The sequence below is a fragment of the Somniosus microcephalus genome, chromosome 20 (genome assembly GCF_052327205.1).
Source record: "Somniosus microcephalus isolate GS21.2 chromosome 20, FLI_Smic_1.0, whole genome shotgun sequence".
NCBI classification, from domain to species: domain Eukaryota; kingdom Metazoa; phylum Chordata; class Chondrichthyes; order Squaliformes; family Somniosidae; genus Somniosus; species Somniosus microcephalus.
Genome location: NC_141006.1, coordinates 41,922,084 through 41,933,459, shown reverse-complemented (window position 1 = coordinate 41,933,459; position 11,376 = coordinate 41,922,084).

Sequence of the window (11,376 nt, the reverse complement as noted above, 5' to 3'; positions counted from 1 at the left end):
GGAGGCTGCGAACAATCCCCTTCCACCTTGGTAAGTTTTAACAGGCACAGGGGGACACATAAAATCGTGGGACAAAATAGTGAGGGTGGAGACCTGATGTAACGGGTCTCTGACCCTTTTTCTTCATTGTGCTTGGGAAATCAGCATTCCCCAGGCACAGAGAAGAGGAAAATCCACCCCATGCAGAATAACTGAAACATGGTTGCAGCTGGGTCAGAATTCGTATTTAGGTATGGCTCCCTAGTGCCTCCCTCCCCTGAGGGCTCCAATGCTTCCTCCTTGTATGGGGTGAGAGGATGTCGGTTGGGTGGTCCACCTAATCTTGCTCTGATGTTATAGTTTGTGTTACAAGTTTCAGCTCTGCCTTAGATATTCTCTTGGATATAATGGCGCTGTTTACTCCCACAAGCAGTCTCAGCATCTTTTGTTAAGGCGCATACCCATGTAGCCCAATATCTAATTGTATGGTTGTGTAACTTGGGAATTTAACAATAGAGCCCATTTGTGATATGAACTGGACATCATGTCTTTCACACACACACTTCTCCAATCTTTCTGAAAGCAGACTGAAAAAACACTTTAGTGAGAGAAGGCCAGATATGAAGTAGTGTACATGAGTTAAAAATCATGATAGATAAATAAATAAGTCTTTTACTGTGTGCAGTTTTGAGTGCCACACTTTGGAAAGGACTTTAAAGCCATAGAGAGCACACAGCATAGATTCACTGGGATGGTGTCCGGGATGATAAACTACAGTTATTAGGAGAGACTTGAGGAAACTGAGACTTGCCACTAGAGCAGAGAAGGCAAAGAAGAGTTTTAATAGAGGTTTTTAAAATTATGAAGTGTTTTAATAGTGAATAGGGAAAGACTATTTCCACTAGTTGAGGCTGGGAAGTCAGCAATGTGGTGTCATCAATTTAAAATTGTCATTTAAAATTTTTAATAGTGAGGATAGAGATGAGGAGAGAGAGGGTTATTGGAGCATACTGCCGCAGGAAGTGGCTGAGATGGAGCCGATTGCATCTTTTAAGACAAAATTGGATAACTATTTGAAGCAGAAGAGGTACATAGGAACAGGAGTAGGCCATTCAGCCCTTCAAGCCTGTTCTGCCATTCAATGAGATCATGGCTGATCCGTGACCTAACTCCATATACCCGCTTTTGGCCCATATCCCTTAATACCTTTGGTTACCAAAAAGCTATCAATCTCAGATTTAAAATTAACAATTGATCTAGCATCAATTACCGTTTGCGGAAGAGAGTTCCAACCTTCTACCACCCTTTGTGTGTAGAAGTGTTTTCTAATTTCACTCCTGAAAGGTCTGGCTCTAATTTTTAGACTATGTCCCCTAGTCCTAGAGTCCCCAACCAGCGGAAATAGTTTCTCTCTACTAATCTGACCCCCTTAATATCTTGAAAACTTTGATCAGACCACCCCTTAACCTTCTAAATTCTAGGGAATACAACCCTAATTTGTGTAATCTCTCCTCGTAACTTAACCCTTGAAGTCTGGGTATCATTCTGGTAAACCTACGCTGCACTCCCTCCATGGCCAATATATCCTTCCTAAGGTGTGGTGCCCAGAACTGCTCACAGTACTCCAGGTGTGGTCTAACCAGGGTTTTGTATAGCTGCAGCATAACTTCTACCCCTTGTATTCTAGTCCTCTAGATATAAAGGCCAGCATTCCATTAGCCTTTTTGATTATTTTCTGTACCTGTTCATGACATTTTAATGATCCCCAAGTCTCTTTGGACCTCCACTGTTTTTAGCTTTTCACCATTTAGAAAGTACCCTGTTCGATCCTTTTTAGATCCAGACTGGATGACCTCACATTTGCTTACAATGGGCAAAACTGTGGCAAATGGATTTCATTCACTTAATCTTACAGTAACATGCATTCTCCTACAAATAATAAAACAAACTTTAATTGTAATTTTATGCTTTCATTTACACTGCCTACAATGCCGCCTATCTTTGTGTCATCGGCAAATTTGGATTGATGACTTTCTATGCCATCATCTAAGTTGTTAATAAATACTGTGAATAGTTGCGGCCCCAAAACAGATCCCTGCGGGACACCACTAGTCACATCCTGCCAATTTGAGTACCTACCCATTATCCCTACTCTCTGTCTCCTGAAGCTCAGCCAATTTCCTACCCAGGTCAATAATTTGCCCTCAATTCCACGGGCTTCTACCTTAGTTAATAGTCGCTTATGTGGGACTTTATCAAATGCCTTCTGGAAGTCCATTCCTGTCTACTACTTTAGTCACTTCCTCAAAAAATTCAATCAGGTTTGTCAGGCATGACCTAGCTTTCACAAATCCATGCTGGCTTTCTCTGATCAACTGAAACATTTTGAGATGTTCACCCTATCCTTAATTCCTTCATTATAGACTCTAGCAATTTCCCGACAACAGATGTGAGGCTAACTGGTCTAATTCCCTGGTTTCCCTCTCTCGCCATTCTTAAATAGCGCAGTGACATACACAATTTTCCAATCTAAAGGAACGGTTCCTGAATCGAGAGAACTTTGGAAGATTATAGTTAGGGCACCTACTTCCTTTAAAATCCTGGGATGGAAACCATCTGGTCCTTGGGATTTGTCACTCTTTAGTGCCATTATTTTCTTCATTACTGTTATTTTACTTATGTTAATTTTATTGAGTCCCTGCCGCATTTCAATGTTAGTTTCCTTGGGATTTCCGGCATGGCTTAACTATATACTGACACAAAGTAATTATTCAACATATCTGCCTTTTCCTTATTATCATGGGCAATATCACCACTTTCAGTTTTTAAGGGGCCAACATTACTCCGGACTACCCTCTTTTTCCTAATGTAATTGTAAAAATTCTTTGTATTGATTTTGATATCCCTGGCAAGTTTCTTTTCATACTCCCTTTTTGTAGCTCTTACTATCTGTTTTGTGGCCCTTTGCAGTTCTCTGCATCTTTCCCATTCGCCAGGATCTGTGCTATTTTTTGCATTTTTGTGTGCGTCTTATGCTGTCCCTTACCTCGTTAGTCGTCCATGGCTTTTTTGGCACATAGAGCTCTTGCCCTCAGGGGTATAAACTGGTTCTGTATCACATTAAATTCTTTTTTTAACATCTCCCACTGACCTTCTGTCATTTTACCCATTAACAGATTTGCCAAGTTTACTGTGGACAGTCTCTGCCTCATCCCATTGAAGTCAGCCTTACCTAAATCGAGAATCTTAGTAGCTGTTTTGCGTTTCTCCCATTCAGGGCTGTAGGATGACAGCGGGCAGTGCAATTAGATATTTTCTCGAGTATAGCAGTGCTCGTCATTCCCGTATGTGCTCTGTTTATCTTATACTTAGGAATGTGCTCACACTGTCCAATTTCTAACTGTATAATAGCATAACCTAGTTGTAATAGTTGTATCCCCTTGTGCTCTAAACTGGGCATTCATGTCTTGCACCTGTGCTCCACTCTTTTTGAGGTGATTTGAGCAAATATTTGGTGAGATGCTTTGTTAAGCTGTTTTATTTTATAGCAACAATTATGATAAAACTCACTTGGTTCAACCTGTGCAACTTGTCTTCATGTAATAATACATAATAATGAAGATGCTATGCTTCCCCACATTGGGGTCATCTTGTTTCTCAAGCATAGTTAATTTTAACATTTTTACCTTCTCGCAGCTTTTGCTGGACCTGCCTACCTATGTAGCCTTATGTGGACCTCCCTGCCTGTCTCTGCCTTTGTGTTTAATCTCCCTCTTTTCACAGCTGGAAAGGAGCCAGAGACTTCACACACAGTGGATGTGAGATGTTTATGAACAGCTCAGTCAGACTAATAAATTGCTTATTATTTACAGTCAATGGGGAAACAACATTAAAGCTAATTTATTATTAGCATTTTAACTACCTCAGTGCCTTTTTTAACTTGTGTGAATACACTATGTTATGAAACAGAATATTTAAAAAGTAACTCTTTTTCCAAATAATCAAAAAATCCTGAAGGGTGACAAACACATTCAAAGAAAATCCGATCTAAAGATGTGACATCCAGCTTCCTTGAGCAGCCTAACATAGATTACTTGTACAGTTAGAAGAGATTGCTGTAATGGTGCATTACGTTTAAAACACATTACAAGAATTGTACACATGGAACTATGCTGGAAATATTGCTTTTACAGTAACATGCATTCTCCTACAAATAATAAAACAAACTTTAATTGTTAAAAGCACTGACGATACAAGCCTCACTATGATGTATTTGTTCAATTAAATAAAGTGACTTTAATATAATACTAAACTGAAAATATAACAACAACTTTTCCACAGAAACGCAAAATGTATCTTATGGCATTCTGCAGCTTTCTCATGGTAGATCTTTAGAATCATGAAGTGGGAAAGAAAGTGCCAAAGTAAGGGTTGAATTGGATTGAAACAATTACAAGGTTCACAAAAATTATGCTGTAGTTTTGGGAGTTTCAAAAGAGGGGTTAGGTCTTCGTCATTTGCTTTTTAAATATGTAATTTATAGCCGAATAAATGAATATGAAGAACTACATCAATCTTCCACAAGACGTAAACTTTCAAAGGCTGAGTATTGGTATCGATATCACTTTTAAACATAAAGTTCTACCAAACCCACTCAATCTCCAACTATAGGAAAACTTTTAGGATAAAGTTCTATGATATTTCTCCCTGGCTACAGACGTAAAAAAAAAAATAACTACAGAACATAATCCAAATTTACAACCCACACTTGCAATTCTGACTATCTGAATACCACAGCTGATGTATTCATGCATGGACAATCTTACTCTAACCAGCATTTGATTTTCTTTGTTTATCTTTATTGCTTCTAATTCCATTCTTAAATAGATATTTATCCATCTCTTTTTAAATAAATTAATTAATATAGCATTAATTGCTTCTGTTGTGAGTTTATTCCACATATCCACTATTAATGGGGGGGAAAAAATTACTAATCTCTAGTCTCGCTTACTTGTCCTCAGTTTCTGCACCCACAGTATTCGCTGTGTCTCTCATAATTCCACAAACTACTCAATTCCAAAAACTACTCAACTCAATCTTTTGTCTTGCAATGAAGAAAAGTTTAATTCTGTTGTGAGTCCGTCTTCAGAACTGTGACCTAAAAGTCCCAAATAATAGAGATTAATCAGTGTAAGTAATTTTACTTACATCTGCAGATGTGGAGTTTGCACATTCTCCCCGTGTTTGCGTGGGTTTTCTCCGGGTGCTCCGGTTTCCTCCCACAGTCCAAAAATGTGCGGGTTAGGTTGATTGGCCATGATAAAAATTGGCCCTTAGTGTTAGGGGGGGATTAAATATGTGGGGTTATGGGGATAGGGCTTGGGTGGGATGGCTGTCGGTGTAGGGACCGGGTGCTAGGGTTTGGATGATCAGCCATGATCTCGTTGAATGGCGGAGCAGGCTCGAAGGGTCGAATGGCCTACTCCTGCTCCTAGTTTCTATGTTTCTATGTTAACCTCTCAACCAGCCAAGCAAGGATACCCATAACTTTCTACTGACCATATTTTGAAAGGAATTCGAGTCAGTTTTTCAGATGAGATGGTGCTTTTCTGTAGAACCAGCAAGCCAGCTAAATTTGACAGCTTGGGAGTCTTGTTTGCTGCTGCTTTTCTTAGAGGCCCTGTTTAATATTGGGATATCCTGATTAAAATGGAATAGCTGAGATTTTGGACATAATCCACCAAAATCAGGGACAGTTGTTTTTGACTGTACACACTGCCTCAATCCTGTCTTGAACCTTAATTTGTATTGTAACCACCTTTTACACACAAAGCTCTTACAAGAGACTCGATCCATGTGTTGCACCAGTTAAGTTGTTTTTATAACAACAACTTATATTTATATAGCGTCTTTAACGTAGTAAAATCTCCCAAGGCTCTGCACAGAAGTATTTTAAGACAAAGAATTTGACACCAAGCCACATAAGAATAAATTAGGGCAGGTGACCAAAAGCTTGGTCAAAGAGGTAGGTTTTAAGGAGCGTCTTAAAGGAGGAAAGAGAGGTAGCGAGGTGGAGAGGTTTAGGCAGTGAATTTCAGAGCTTAGGGCCTAGGCAACAGAAGGCACAGCCACCAAAGGTTGAATGATTGATTATAATCAGGGATGCTCAAGAGGGCAGAATTAGAGGAGCGCAGATATCTCAGGGTCGGGGGGTGGGGGTTTGTGGGGCTGAAGGAGATTACAGAGATCGGAAGAGGCGAGGCCATGGAGGGATTTGAAAACAAGGATGAGAATTTTGAAATCGAGGCGCTGCTTAACCGAGAGCCAATGTAGGTCAGCGAGCATGGGAGATGGGCGAACGGGACTTGGTGCAAGTTAGGACACGGGCAGCCGAGTTTTGGATGACCTCAAGTTTACGTAGGGTGGAATGTGGGAGGCCAGCCAGGAGTGCGTTGGAATAGTCAAGTCTAGAGGTAACAAAGACATGGATGAGGGTTTCAACAGCGGATGAGGTGAGGCAAGGCTGGAGACAGGCAATGTTATGGAGGTGGAAGTAGGCGGTCTTTGTTATGCTGCGGATATGTGGTCAGAAGCTCATTTCCGGGTCAAATATGATGCCAAGATTGCGAACAGTGTGGTTCAGCCTCAGACAGATGTTGGGGAGAGTGATGGAGTCAGTGGCTAGGGAACGGAGTTTGTGGTGGGGACCGAAAACAATGGCTTTGGTTTTCCCAATATTTAATTGGAGAAATTTTTGCTCATCCAGAACTATATGTCAGACAAGCAGTCTAACAATTTAGACACCGTGGAGGGGTCGAGAGAAGAGGTAGTGAGGTAGAGCTGGGTGTCATCAGCGTACATGTGGAAACTGACAGTGTTTTCGGATGCTGTCACCAAGGGTCAACATGTAGATGAGAAATGTACTGCACTTCTGGTGTTGCTGCAGTTACCCGTGGGCCTGGATGTAACACCAAAGTGCATTATGAAATGGGCAGGCACCCATCATTCCATTATTAGAGGTTCCTCCATCAAAGACTTGATGCATCACTGGTAAGGATGGGCGTTTAGCTCTAATAGAAACGTAGCTGATGTGAGGGAACAAAGCAACTATATGGGATCTTGTCACATCCTTTACCCTGCACTTGCTTAAAATCTGTTGCATCTCGAACATCTCTAACTTTTTCCAGTTCTGACGAAAGGCCATCGACGTAAAACGTTAACTCTGTTTCTCTCTCCACAGATGCTGACTGACCTGAGTATTTCCAGCATTTTCTGTTTTTATTTCAGATTTTCAGCATCCACAGTATTTTGCATTTGTATATGGGGAGATCTTGCATTTGTATCATTTCATTTGAAAAGGAAACAAAGTTCTATTTGTGGTCATAAATGCTTAAGAATATTGTACAGTGTATGTACCTCTTTTAAGTGAAGGAGTCACATTTGATTTGATATTTTGTATCAGTCTTCACAGTAGAAGTCACTAAAAACATCCCAATAATAATAGATATTCAAGGGGCTATAGGGAGGGAGGAACTTAAAACAATCACTAGAGAAAAAGTACTTGTCCACCTTTTAGTCCCATTAGTTTGCCAAGTCCCCTGGACCTGAGGCCTGCATCCTAGGAGCTTAAAAGAAGTGGCTGCAGAGATAGTGGATGCATTGGTTGTAATCTACCAAAATTCCCTGGATTCTGGAAAGGTCCCAGCGAATTGGAAAACCGCAAATGTAACGCCCCTGTTCAAGAAAGGAGGGAGACAGAAAGCTGGGAATGATAGGCCAGTTAGCCTAACATCTGTTATTGGGAAAATGCTGGAGTCCATTATTAAGGAAGTAGTAGCAGGACATTTAGAAAATCATAATACAATCAAGCAGAGTTAGCATGGTTTTATGAAAGGGAAATCATGTTTGACAAATTTGGTAGAGTTCTTTGAGGATGTAACGAGCAGGGTGGATAAAGGAGGACCAGTAGACATAGTGGCCCCGATTTTCTGCCCGCCGAGGGCCGAAAATTGGCGAAAAAGTGGGTCGGGACCCCCCCCTGCCTGATTCCCCGCCCCGTCCGACTTTCGGACTGCCGTTTCCGCGCGCCCTGCTTCAGTCTCGGCCGCCGCTGGCGGGACTGGTCGTTGGAGCACTAACAAGCAATTATCTGCTTGTTGAAGTGGATTTTCCCGTGCCGTTGCGACTTTGGGGCTTTCCCCACCTGAAACCCGCCTGCGGGGAACCCCGCTGCTGAGAGCTGGCGTGAAAACAGCTGGCTTGCTTGCTTGCAGCAGCAGGTCGCTGAGGGCTGAAGAGATTTAAATAGGCAGCATTTGCAGGCTTGTTGATCAAGGCTTGGGGGAACTTTCTGAAGCCTTAGGAGCAGCTGCAGAAAGTTGGAGCCTCACACACTTCTCCAGTGTGAGCTCCTGGGAAGCCCCTCTCACCACCCTAACTCAGCGCCCCCTCAACGGAGGCATCTGCCAGAAGCATGGGAGGCCTTTGGGACGTTCCCTTCCTGGCAACAGCAGAGGCGGCAGCAGCAGAACCAGGAACAGCAGGCTGCTGCTCACTCACCTGAAGCTGCAGGGACCAGCGCTTGGAAGTGGCTTGAGAGCACCTTGCTGCGCTTTAGGGGGCCAGTGGGACCCGTTTCTGCACTGGCAGTCCTACTCAGAAGGACTTCCATGAAGATCTGGTTTCTCTGTTCAACAGATGGCCAACGCTCCTCAAGAGATGTCATTCTCTTATGAGCACTCACCATGTTTTCCGTTCCCTGGCGACTTATCTCCTGCATGGAGGTTGCCAACCTTTCCATGGTGATGCATTCATGCGCCAATGACTCCACAAAGGCTCTGTTCATGGTCGCTATGGACTCCTCCATTCGCTCCACACTCGCAGCGACCCTGGAGACAAAACCTGCCAGAGACTCCTGCATCTGTGCATGGAGATCCATCACCTCTTCTCTTGCGGATGGACCCAGAGGCAGAGGGTCGTCATGCAGCACAGCTGAGCTGAGCTGGCAGAGTCCTGCGCCCTCCGACGAGGACTCTCCACTGCTGTCCCTGTCTCCAAAATCTGCTGAGGCTCACTTGTGAGCTGTGAAGCACCAGGTGACAACAATACTCTATGTCCCGAAGGTCCCCCCGAGGTGTGAGTGTCTGCGCTGGTGCTGGGTGCGCTTACTTCTGCTGATGCTGTGCCCTCAGAGGTTGGAGCTTCCTCTGAGGAGTCTGGTTGCACAGCCTCTTCCTCCTCCACAGTGAGGACGGGGGCTCTGGATGGTACTGTGGGGGAGTAAAGGAAGGAGATAGAGATGTAATGCCAAGGTTCTTCTGGTGATTCCCAGCGAGTTGGTATCTGCTGACACCTGCATCCATGCAGCATTGGTCTCAGTGGGAGGCCTCTTCCCCCCTGACCTAGGGGAGAGGACCTCCCTGTGGGCCCTAACCCCATCCAATAATGCCTGCAGTGAAGCCTCGTCGAATTTGAAGGCAGCTCGGCCTCTGCCGCTGGCAGCAGCTGGTGCAGGCTCCTCTGCCATTATGCAAGAGTGGTTGAGAAGCCTGCAGAGGTGGAGAAGCTTGCTGGACACTTTGAAAGCACCACGAATGATGACATCATAGTGTGGGGATTTCTGACTCGAATTGGACAATTAGCAAGGCTTCCCAGATGCTGGGAATTAATTGGCCACTTGAGGGAAAATTGCGTGGAGCTGGCTGACACTTTTTTATGTGTGTCAGCAACCCCACATTCGGAGAAATCCGACCATTCCCCACACAAGCCAAAAATCGGGGCCAGTGTATTTGGATTTCCATAAGGCATTCAATAAGGTGCCACATAAAAGGTTACTGCACAAGATAAGAGCTCACGGGGTTGGGGGTAATATATTAGCATGGATAGAGGATTGGCTAACTAACAGAAAACAGAGAGTCAGGATAAATGGGTAATTTTCAGGTTGGCAAACTGTGACTAGTGGGGTGCCACAAGGATCAGTGCTGGGGCCTCAACTATTTACAATCTATATTAATGACTTGGATGAAGGGACCGAGTCTAATGTAACCAAATTTGCTGATAATACAAAGATAGGTGGGAAAGCAAGTTGTGAGGAGGACACAAAGAATCTGCAAAGGGATATAGATAGGTTAAGTGAGTGGGCAAAAATTTGGCAGATGGAGTGTAATGTGGGAAAATGTGAGGTTATCCACATTGGTAGGAAGAATAATAAAGCTAATTATTATTTAAATGGAGAGACTACAAAGGGACCTGGGGGTCCTTGTACACGAAACACAAAAAGTTAGCATGCAGGTACAGCATGTACAGTAATCAGGAAGGCAAATGGAATGTTGGCCTTTACTGCAAGGGGGATGGAGTATAAAAGTAGGTAAGTCTTGCTACAACTGTACAGGGCATTGGTGAGACCTCCATCTGTGTACAGTTTTGGTCTCCTTATTTAAGGAGGGATATACTTGCATTGGAGGAAGTTCAGAGAAGGTTCACGAGGTTGATTCCTGAGATGAGGGGGTTGTCTTATGAAGAAAGGTTGAGCAGGTTGGGCCTATACTCATTGGAGTTTAGAAGAATGAGAGGTGATCTTATTGAAACATAAGATTCTGAGGGGGCTTGACAGGGTAGATGCAGAGAGGATGTTTCCACTCGTGGGGGAATCTAGAACTAGGGGGCATAGTTTCAGAATAAGGGGTCACCCATTTAAAATGGGGATGAGGAGAAATTTCTTCTCTCAGAGGGTCGTGAATCTTTGGAATTCTCTACCCCAGAGAGCTGTGGAGGCTGGGTCATTGAATATATTTAAGGTGGAGATAGACAGATATTTGAACTACAGGGGAGTCAAGGGTTATGGCGAGCGAGCAGGGAAGTGGAGTTGAGGCCAAGATCAGATCAGCCATGATCTTCTTGAATGGCGGAGCAAGCTCGAGGGGCCAAATGGCCTACTCCTGCTCCTATTTCTTATATTCTTATGCAAAATATGCATCTACACTTGCTTCTGATTGGCTCAGAATTTATATATATTAAGAATGGCAACACCTCACAACTGAAGAGGTAGAGAACACATCAATTAAAAGCAGACAAAGTTACTAATCAACTACCATTCAACAATCACCAATCAGCTAAAAAGTTTAGAATAAAAAAGGGAAATCATTTAAATTAATCCAAATGTTTTTTGGAAATTCATTTGGGTGTACGGAAATACAGGTTATAACATAATAATGACAAAAGATTAAGTTATAAAGAAATTATTAAACTTACCTATACAGTAGCATCTTCTGAGATTGAAATGCTTATAACAGCCTCTCGGAGAAGCCTGAGGCCGGATTATGCACCTCATAGAATCATAGAATGATGTAGCACAGAAGGAGGTCCATCGTGCCTGTGCTGGCTCTATAAAACAGCTAT